We start from the raw sequence: 10,788 nt of genomic DNA, 5'->3' as shown, positions 1-10,788 counted from the left end.
AGTTTTTGATGGGCAAAGATAGGCCCTACACGCCAAAGAGATAAATGAAAGCATTGTTTAGCGTGTTCGATCAACGAAATCTCGCTTTTAATCTCGATTTAACAAATTTATTTCTCAAGGACATACCACCAAAATAATTAGTAACTTAAATATAGGTATAATAATATATTGTCCCCCTAAAAAAAATTAAAATGTTAGGTCTTTTACGAATAATGTGATGATAAAAAAAAGACATGTATAGTCAATCGGAAGCATGAGTTTTTTTTTGTTAAATTTACCTGTTTATTTTGTCTTTATTTAATGCAAAAAGCATTATTTTTGTGAGTTGTTTGTACCAAAAGAAAATAACTTGATTAAAACTACAAAATGGCCAAATCATGTTCGTGTTTTGGAAGACAATACATCTTTAACGAAACAGTGACAATCCGTCTTCGTCCGGGTCTAAAATTAGAAACAATCCATTTCAACACCGTATTATTTATAACGTGGGAACAAACGCTTAGGTTTGCAAGAATACAGGCCTACTACATGAGTTATCAAATAACTTAATGAACAATATTTGTGTATTAAAGACTTTGTTAGCTGGCTATTATCTTATCAGACGTTAATTAACATGGTCATTTACAAGTACGTTACACAGTCAAGTGTCGTTGCGTATATTTACATACGTTTGATGATGAAGCTCTCGGCACTTGGATACGGAAACAAGTCTTTATGAGAGATGGTACAATTAGATTAAAATTGCTTGGGAATGTTTGGAAAATATTTTTGTTAACAATGTGGTAATTAATTAATCAATTAACGACATCGATTATTAAATTTATTTAGGTAATATTTCGTTGGTGTAATGACGTAATGTAATAACAACAGTAATTATTATAATTATATAAAAAATATTTCGGCAACATCTTCAATCTCATGTTCTTCCTTTATTACCGTAAATAAATAACAAGTGCTCGGTGTCATCGCGTTCTCATCGAACTTTATAATTTGTCTTCCTGATGTTCTTAGCAATTAAAGTAATTAATAATAATTAAGACTATCTACATTACCCGACACACTCCACTGTCTGACAAATCATTAACTTTTTATTTCAAGTATAATCAAATATAAACAAACTACAAGTAGAGAACCGTAAGTTCATGCCCATAAGTAGCGTGTAAACACAACAATCTATCGTAAATACCTTATGAAAATGCAGGAGAAGATAAAATAAATCGTTTATCTTTATGTCCGTCTTTCATACAATGAAGGTGTTCCAATTCTCTTATTTTGTCAGAAAAGGGGGAGTGTGTTTACATTTTTTTACTTCAATATATATTAATGTTTTACTATTATTCAGCAGGGGACACTCCTTTCAGCAGGGGATAACCCTATTCAGCAGGGGACACTCCTTTCAGCAGGGGATAACCCTATTCAGCAGGGGACACTCCTTTCAGCAGAGGACATCTCCATTTAGCAGGGAACATCTCCATTCAGCAGGAGATAACCCTATTCAGCAGGGGACACTCCTTTCAGCAGAGGACACCCCTATTCAGCAGGAGACATCTCCATTCAGCAAGGGACACTCCTTTCAGCAGGGGATAACCCTACTCAGCAGGGAACATTTCTTTCAGCAGAGGACACCCCTATTCAGTAGGGGACACTTTTTCGTGAAACGAATGACTGGCAACATATGTTTATCTTATGGTTTAAGCTCTTCTACAAAATCAACAGTATCTATTTTAATAGACAGCTACATTTTTTTTACAATTTAAAAAGTGAGAGTCAGATTCCTGGATAGTTTTAATAGGCCTTGGAATTTCCGATTGTACATGGATAGTCAGGGTGCGGTGAAGGTGTGTTAAGAGGGTATTTAGCGAGGTGTGCCAAACAACTTGACTTATATAATAATATATAATAAATGTACGAGTCGACGTGATTGGTCGAAACTAATCAGTACAAACACACGCCACAATTGCACACGTAGGCTTTGACCGTAATATGACTTATACATTAAATTTAATTTCAACTTAAATTGTTTACATTAATCGTTTCGTTTGTTTCTTTTATTCGGTACAATCAACATACCAAGGATTACCTATAAACCTAAAAACAAATTTCCAATAGGGCCGGTCAAACACATAGAAAAAATCACAAAATACAACAATAAAAATTCACATGCACATTACCAACTTTATAGCACGTTTATACTCATTTAGTGTTTTTATACCTTAATGTATGATGGAAGATTATTCCAATATTTAATCATTCAATCTTTTCGGAATCTCTAGTCCATAGAAAGTAAAATGTAATAGTATTATTAATAATATATTATATTGAAAAGTTAACCCTTTCATATTAGGAAAGTTTAATTTAACAAAGCAGTTTTCCGGGCCTATAATATTGATCACTGCTGGTAAAACAAACGAAATATATTAAACCTATATCTATCGGTGCTACTTATTCTATAACTGCATATTATTTATAAAGTAACATATTAAAATGGAAATATTTGGCTGGGATAAATAGCGAATTTATTGAAAGATTTATTTTTTTGGTCAACTGATTTTTTTTCAAATATCAACTGCTGCATTTAGAGAAAGTAAGAAAGTAGATTGAAGTTGAATTCTAATCTGATTTGAATGAGAATTAAGCAATAAAGATTTAGATAGTATCACTGCAGAGAGGATCGGTTTCCTGCAAGGTGTATTTCCGATTGTTTCCGTGCGGTTAAACCCTTCCGATTGTTTCCGACGTGGCTATCTCTCCCGGGAATTAGGCAATCACCGGTAAATCTCACAATTCAAATCCAAAAGACGAATAACCTTGTTTAAGCCTACGTGAAGCATCTGCAGAAACCATTTTGACGATTGGTACAACCATGCACGTGCGCGAAAAACCAAACGATTAGACCACTATGTATATCCCACGTCCGAGGTCTAAAGATAAAGAAGAGGGGTGGGTCAGTTCCGGAAATTCAAAGTACATTTCCAATTGCTTGTAATTACCTCAAGTTGACAGTGTACAGATAACCCTTGACCGCCGATTTAATATTAATTAGACCTTTCCTTCTCTAAAAATGTATACATTGTACGTAGTATGGGCTAGCTAAATTTCAATTCCATATCGAAAACTGTTTACAATATTGAAATCGATTGTATATATGCTGTATTTATATATGTTAAAGAGTCGCTATCCAATTGAGTTTGAACAATACCATGAAAGCCCCAGTGGTCTAATGGTTAGGACATCTGCATATCAAGCAGGCGGTCCGAGTTCGAGTCTCGGTTGGGGCGACTTTTTCTCATTCTCACAGATTTCCTATCTTTATCGTTTCAAATTAATTAATTAAGTTTCAGTATTTCACAGGGCGGTTTAGAATTAATGTACTTTGCCTGATTTGTTTATTATATAGCTCTGTTAACTTTTCTGGCTGTTTTTTATCGTTTTGATTTAGCTTTTCGCTTTTATTTTGGTATCTCCATTCTTTTATTTTGGTATCTCCATTGAGATCCAGCAACTGATACCCACAGCATTGTCATTTTTTCAGTAATTTGCCTTTGGATTTATATAGCCCTCTTCTTGTTGAGTATAATATAAGTACATTTTACAGTAGACCATTAAAGATTACATTACAAATTACTTAATAATATTGATTAAATTAACGTTTAGACCTATAATACTTTTTTTATTTGATCACGTTAAATCAATATTGATATTTACATTTTGTCTAGTACAGTATCTGAAAGGATAACGACCTTTGGTGTTAAATAGAAAATAAATTGTGGGCAAATAGGTATTAATTTCATAAAGCCTATCAACGAAAACTATATGGATTTCAAAATTGCTTCTATTTCGGAAATTAATCTTCTTGTTTTAATAAAGACAATAATTTTATTTCTTAAGATGCGGTTAACAAAAATGAAAAGTTCATTATCTCACTGGGCCTGTTTCTGCTGCAACTGCTCAAAATACGGTATAAAATGTGTATTATTTTGGAAACTATACTTTTGTATTTGTTAATTTCGTACACGCACACAAACTGGCCACTCAAAATACAAAGGTTTCTTTATCGTCATTGTTTTTTATCGCCTCAATTTTGTGGGAACTATACTTTTGTATTTGTTCATTTCGTACACGCACACACACTTTTTGATCGCCTCAATTTGTTTATAAGTTTATAAAACATGTAATTTATCTAAACTGAAAGTTAACTACTCTACTTTTGAAAACAGAAATCTATAAAACTGTTTCGTAGTTGGCCTTTAAACGTGGGTAAAACGTGAATAATCGAATTGTTATAATTTTAAAATGCGAGATTCGTGTTAAAACTTGCGTGAGGTGATTAAAAGCATAATCGAAAGTGTAAAACAAACAACAAACAAACACGCGATAAACTTAACCAAGGTTAATAAACATAGACAACTAATTCGTGATGAAAGTATTGTACTTGTTAATATATTTTTAAAAATCTGGGTTTTTACATATTCCCGTGAGATAATTTTCCGAAGATAGTAAAATACTGTCTCTGTTCTAATTTTTTTATTTCATTTCATTTATTTATTTGACTAAAAAACCATAATATAAAATATACAGAGATGAAGTGGTCAGGGACTGCTAAAGTTAATAAGATTACTATAACTACAAGATTTAGCAGTACCATGATTTAAACTAATATAAATGTTAGAATTTAACTATACTCCCAAGATAGTCTATAGTCTAAAGCTCTGTCAAACTTTGTGACAAAAAAATGTGATGTGCCCATATATGGACATGATTATGTTATATCACTACCATATATGGGCACATCAAAGTCTCGCTAACTATTTTTTTTCTTTAATCCCAGTTTATCACCACCAGTGAGATCATTCATGTTCAACCATGAAGCTATAAAAACTCCATGGTCCAATCAATATATTGACGATGCATTCCTGAATCAGATATCACCAACAAATGTCGTTTCATCATCAATGCAAGCCATGTCTGTGCAACTATAGGTCTAATTACCCTGTTAATAAACTGATGTTATATAACACTTGAATAAATTCCTGTCATTGATTGGACGATTGTGGGTCACATGGCGTGCAATAGTACGCACTAGTTAACGATCGCTTCATAACATTTCATCAGTCACCTAATTTCAGAATTTGTATTGTCCAAAAAAGACCAACAATGCCACAAATAGCCAGAAGGCTGAAACTGTAACATTTTACAATTTAAAATCATGCCATTATTTTTATACCATTCCATTCATAAACCTTTATAATTTGTATATTATTTCATGATAATTGTCTGATTTATTTCAAGTCAAACCTAACATTATCTTAAGATAATCATTCATAAAACACGGTAACAACCATGTTTTGTATACGGGTATTGTATTCATAACAAACAAACACCGGTGAAACAAACTTCCTATAATAAACAGTTTCCTGAATTGTGTCACGTGATTAACAAGACAACTGTCTTTTGTTAAATTAGATCGTACTTTGGTCCAGTTATATTACTTCAATTCTTATGATAATTATTTGCGATTTATTGATACATAATAGTTGTATTTCGTCTATTATTTACCCAGATATCTCCTTAAGCCATTAAATTAGGTTATCTGTGTCGGTACAGTATTTTTGTGATTCGGTTAATAAAAGGCAACTAGGGTAATGATAGGGTCTAATAAGCATGTTCACCATAAAAGGGAATATGTGCACGATTTTAGAAGTTCTTGTTTGTTGTTGGTCTAATTTCAATACAGAGTGGTTCTTATTCTATTCTGTTCCAATTCTACAAGATTACCATCCACAAAGCAGAACGGTATGCGTTTTGTTATAATATTAAGTACACTTAGAAATGATTTATTTATCAGAAATTTTAAGTTAAGTAATTTAAACGACTTAATTCATTTGCGTGAGATTGCCAGCAACTGAAATTAGTGGCTTTTGTTATTTTGAATCATTATTTTTACGTTATTTTATATTTTTTGTTGTTGTATAAAGCATGCATGCATGTAAGAACTTTGTAAATCCACAGTGCGTGGTTTTGTTACATTTTTTGGAAATAAAGTTACCTATATAATATGTATATCTATTGACTCATAACAAAGGATACATTCACTAGACTAACATGCACTCACAAAAAATGTAAAGCCAGTTCTCGGCTAGATATAATATAATAATATATATATGCACGCGAATCAACTATTACAGAGTTCTGATTGGTTGCGCATTCAAAAAAGCGATGGAAATTTAGGTCTACACATACGTGCGGATTAGTCGATTTGCGCGCGAAAAAAATCACCTTATGTCTTCAGGAATAATATTACAGTAGTTTTGAAAAAAGAAATGCTAAGGAATAGAGAATTTTAACACAGAAAAGTTTTTCAAATCCGCATCCATTGAACCATTGGCTTCGAAGCTTTGTCAGGCCAAGGCAATCTATCAACAGTACTTTGATCTTTGTCTGGCTGCGACAAATACAGTACTGTACAAGCAATACTGTACATAGTATCCGCGGCGCGCGGTGTCTTAAGGGATCTTGTCGCAGCCACAGATAAACACTTTGATCTCCGGAGCCCGGCATCCTATTGTTAGATTGCCATGGCCAGCCCTTACGTCAGAAGAAATACTGTAAAACAACAAAATATTACGCCGATGATAATATTGACATTGATAATATAATATGTAATCACACGCGCATTTCACAAATAAGTTTCTATCTCATCTTAATTCGGGTTCCCACTATAGTTAAGAGAACAAAATGACTTCCTTTTTAGAGGTCTGCTATAACAACCAACCCACCCATACGTTGCGGTTCTGTCTCTCTCAATTGTAACATACGTGTGGATTTTATCTGTACCTCTGTCGTATCCGCTTTTATTGACAAATTATATAAAAATTATATTGATAATAAATATAGAAAAATGACTATAAAACATGGTATGTCTACATCTCCACCAAGGAGTTTTGGTTGAGCATTAAGTATTGGTATGGTTCAAACCCAAACAATCTGCGTGAATAAATTGGTGCCCAACGATTTCACTGGCATTATGAATGTAATAGGCCTAGGCCTACTGAAAGTTTTTGGTTGTGCTGACACCGGTGGAATGATAATGATAATGATGAGTGTTGATGCCATACCGGGTGCCATATAGAAAATAAAGTTATTCGACATGATACATGATATGACGTAAATGACCCCCGAACTATAGACAAATGGTCGGAACAATTCCATTAAAACTTTCCATTAAACTGTTACATTACATAATATCCGACGCCCCCCGTGCATTGTGCACGTATCAACCACAACCACAAATTTCGCCTCAGTGAACTATGCGGTTGTCTTCCGATAACATTTTGCTTACCTAGATTCGACCTTGACATTAAATCATAATAATAAAAGAATATATAATTGTTTGAATGAACAAAAAAACTGTATTCGCAACTGTGACACTGCTTTTATTAAAGTGTGTCAATGCACCACCAGCAGTAGCCGCACTGCCTTCTATTGTTAATATTAAATAGGTTTTTATAGTGTTTCATAGAAAGCCTTGGCAACAAATCCTAACACTTTCTATGCTCGATAATATATTCCGCATAATTCTGGGCTGACTCATTCCAAAAAGGGACAGTCCCGCGCTCTAAGGCAATTAATGGATTCGGCAAAATATAATCAGAATTATTTATTTAAGTTATTACTTCCGTTGAGTTTAATACAGTATGCAATATTATAAATGTCATTGACAATACGATATTAAAAGAACGCAAAGTAAACGCGCCCTTAAGCTATATTTTCTCACTAGCGATGCAACGCAAGGACGTAGACGCAACGCAAGAGAGTTGACCAATCACGGTTCGAATAATCGATCGCTTGTGCTTGGTAAAGCGTGGTTCCCACTAGCGACGGAACGCAAGGACGTAACGCAACACAAGTGAGTTGACCAATCACAAGCGATGGCTTATTCGCTTGTGATTGCTAACTGTCTATAACTTCGCTTGTCATTGGTTAAAACGCTTTCGTTGCGTTTACGTCCTTGCGTTACGTTCTAGTGGGAACCAAGCTTCAAATCATTTTGCGTTGCGTTACGTTCTTGCGTTACGTCCTAGTAGATCACTATGAACGTGAGCTTGTTATTTAGTCAGTTTGTTCTCCACACAGAAAACTGGCTACAATCTAAAGGCCTCCTAATAGTTGGATTTCAAATTGTTAATTAGTTCGGTAAAAATGGTAGAGTTAGTCTAAATTAGTAATGTGCTGGTACTTATTTTTACCATTTTTTTTTACATCGGATAATCAATTTTTTGTTTGTTGATATATAGTAGACCTAGGCCTATTTAATCATTGCATTGAAAACGCACCGTGTATTTTTAGAAAATCTGATCACTTACAAACAGAATATTTAGAAATGTGACGATATAACATACAAAGAGACATTTAATCACAAAAGGAAAAGTTATTTTAGGTGAAATTCAGCGTTATTTAACACCTCTCATCCGTTGAGATAAAATATTGTTAGTAAAGTTTAAAATAAGCGTACTATTGATTCGTTTTGCCTATAGCTAAGTAATAATACAAATGACTTTTCGAGGAAACAACACTGAGGAGAGAAACATTCATTTGTCAAAATTAATTGAACACCAAGAATGTCAATATTAAAACTGTACCGTGACGTATTTTGATTTGTATTTTCCATGAAATTCCATATTCATTATCCTATTTATAATTTAACTTTTCACGATCTAACTACTACTATTATAGGCCTATTTATGAAAGACATGAGCTATTAAGGGACACCAAGGGACCCAAAGTTTCACAGTCTTCTATTTCCCATCGTTCGTTTCACAGGAAAATATCTCTTTAATATGGGTGTGTCGTCGGAGCCGGAGGGTTGTCGTCTGATGGTTGTCGCCTGAGGGTTGTCGGTGCGCCGGAAAGGGGTATCCCCTAAACAAGATGTCCCAAGAAAAAGTTCTACTGTGGGCAGGTATTTTGGTTTGCTATACGTGTCGACTGGGCTGTTTGGCAGATTTAGCTCCTCAAACGCATTGCTGTTTATGTAAAATGTGTGAGTAAGTGGAGTAGATCACGGCGAGGTGTTCGCGAGTGACCAGTTAAATACGCCTATTATTTTAAGCAAAACCAAATCATCGCACAGACCTGATATCAATGCCAAAAACAAGTGATGTTTTTAAGCGTTTTGCCAAGTCAATTATTATTCTTTTCTCTAGTGATACACCTACGTGCTAATCGACAACATGACTCTAGCCACCTAACCTGTTGTCTATATTTATTTATCTAATTCTGTGAAAGTGAATACAAGATATTGACACTGATTATCAATATGTATAATTCATAAACGCGTATAGTAAAATCGTTAGTTGACTTTACGTCATTGTGACGTCATACTCTTCTTCCAATAATATTTGCAATGTTTCACTCAATTAATGACTGGCACGTATACCATTAACAACTTGCTTTACGATGTATTATTTAATATTGATTTGGCACAGCAACAGGGAATAGTTTAATCTAACATCACTATCATTAACGGTTGAAAGATATCAGATGAAAACAAACCAAATAGTAGTAAGATTGATAATATAATTTGAAGTATATATGTACACAAAGGTCGATAACCGTGAGTTTATTACACTCAACTACAAAGTCATTTACATGTAGGCTTACGGTATATTGCGTAAACTTGTCCATATTATGATTCAACATCGCGTCGTTTAATATCATGGGGGATGTGTAGGCATACTCGCCATTTAACCACTCGAGAAAATAATTATAATACACGAATGTGTCAAATTATCAAATGGTACAATATTTATTTTTTTATTTATTTATATAATTGCTATACAGTACTGCATGTACAACGTACACTCAACAAGTCCACTGAGGAAAAATCCTCAATGCTATAATAACAAAGCTGCTTTACACAGTCCTAGAATCAGTAATCGCTTATTAGCCTATTCGAGGATTATTAACCCTTCTGACTCTTTCTATTTCTTCATCTTTAACGGGGTGCGATCGCCATCATAATTGTTCAAAAAACGGTGTATTTAATGTTTCTTTTAAACATAAAAAAATCACTGTGCAGTATTATATGCAGTAACCGACAATCAGACCATAAAGTCAATATTTGAACCACAATAAGTCGTCTAAATACTATAAACTGTGCATAATTATTACATTCTTTTGAGTGACATTAATTTGGTTAAGTAGCTATTAAATAATATAGATACTCCCCAATTAATCGTATTTATCAATATACACTCAGTTTAATTAGTTTTATTCAACACAAGGTGAAAATCAAAATTATAATATAGTACAGTAAATGTTGTGTACAATGTTTATCATGGTCCAAGGGGCACTTATAACGCCGTGCATTCACCTCCAGTGTGATTTATGAATGACGTCATAATTGGTGGTATCAACAATAAAGATAACCCCAATGTGTAATCACTGGCATACAAATGTCACTTGACACGTTTGATTACAGAAAAAGGGAAATTCCCTAATCTGGCAGGGTCCATAGCTAATATGATCAAAATACTGTTTGCTCGTGAGTTATCACACGGTTTATGGGCGGCAATTATGGGCAAAATAAACAAATCTTATTTTGACAACCATAATGTATTATGTAACATGGAAGTTCCATTTTAAAATAGGAAGTACACTTACTTTAATACTACAATTAACTATTTCAAACATGTGATTCAGAACGACCAAACTCGACAAAAAAAACGTTGTCCAGATAAGAATCTTTTCAATTTTAATCCGGAAAATGTGTACGTGTCCGCTTAAAGT

The sequence above is a fragment of the Antedon mediterranea genome, chromosome 7 (genome assembly GCF_964355755.1).
Source record: "Antedon mediterranea chromosome 7, ecAntMedi1.1, whole genome shotgun sequence".
NCBI lineage: Eukaryota > Metazoa > Echinodermata > Crinoidea > Comatulida > Antedonidae > Antedon > Antedon mediterranea.
This window is presented reverse-complemented; position numbering follows the sequence as displayed.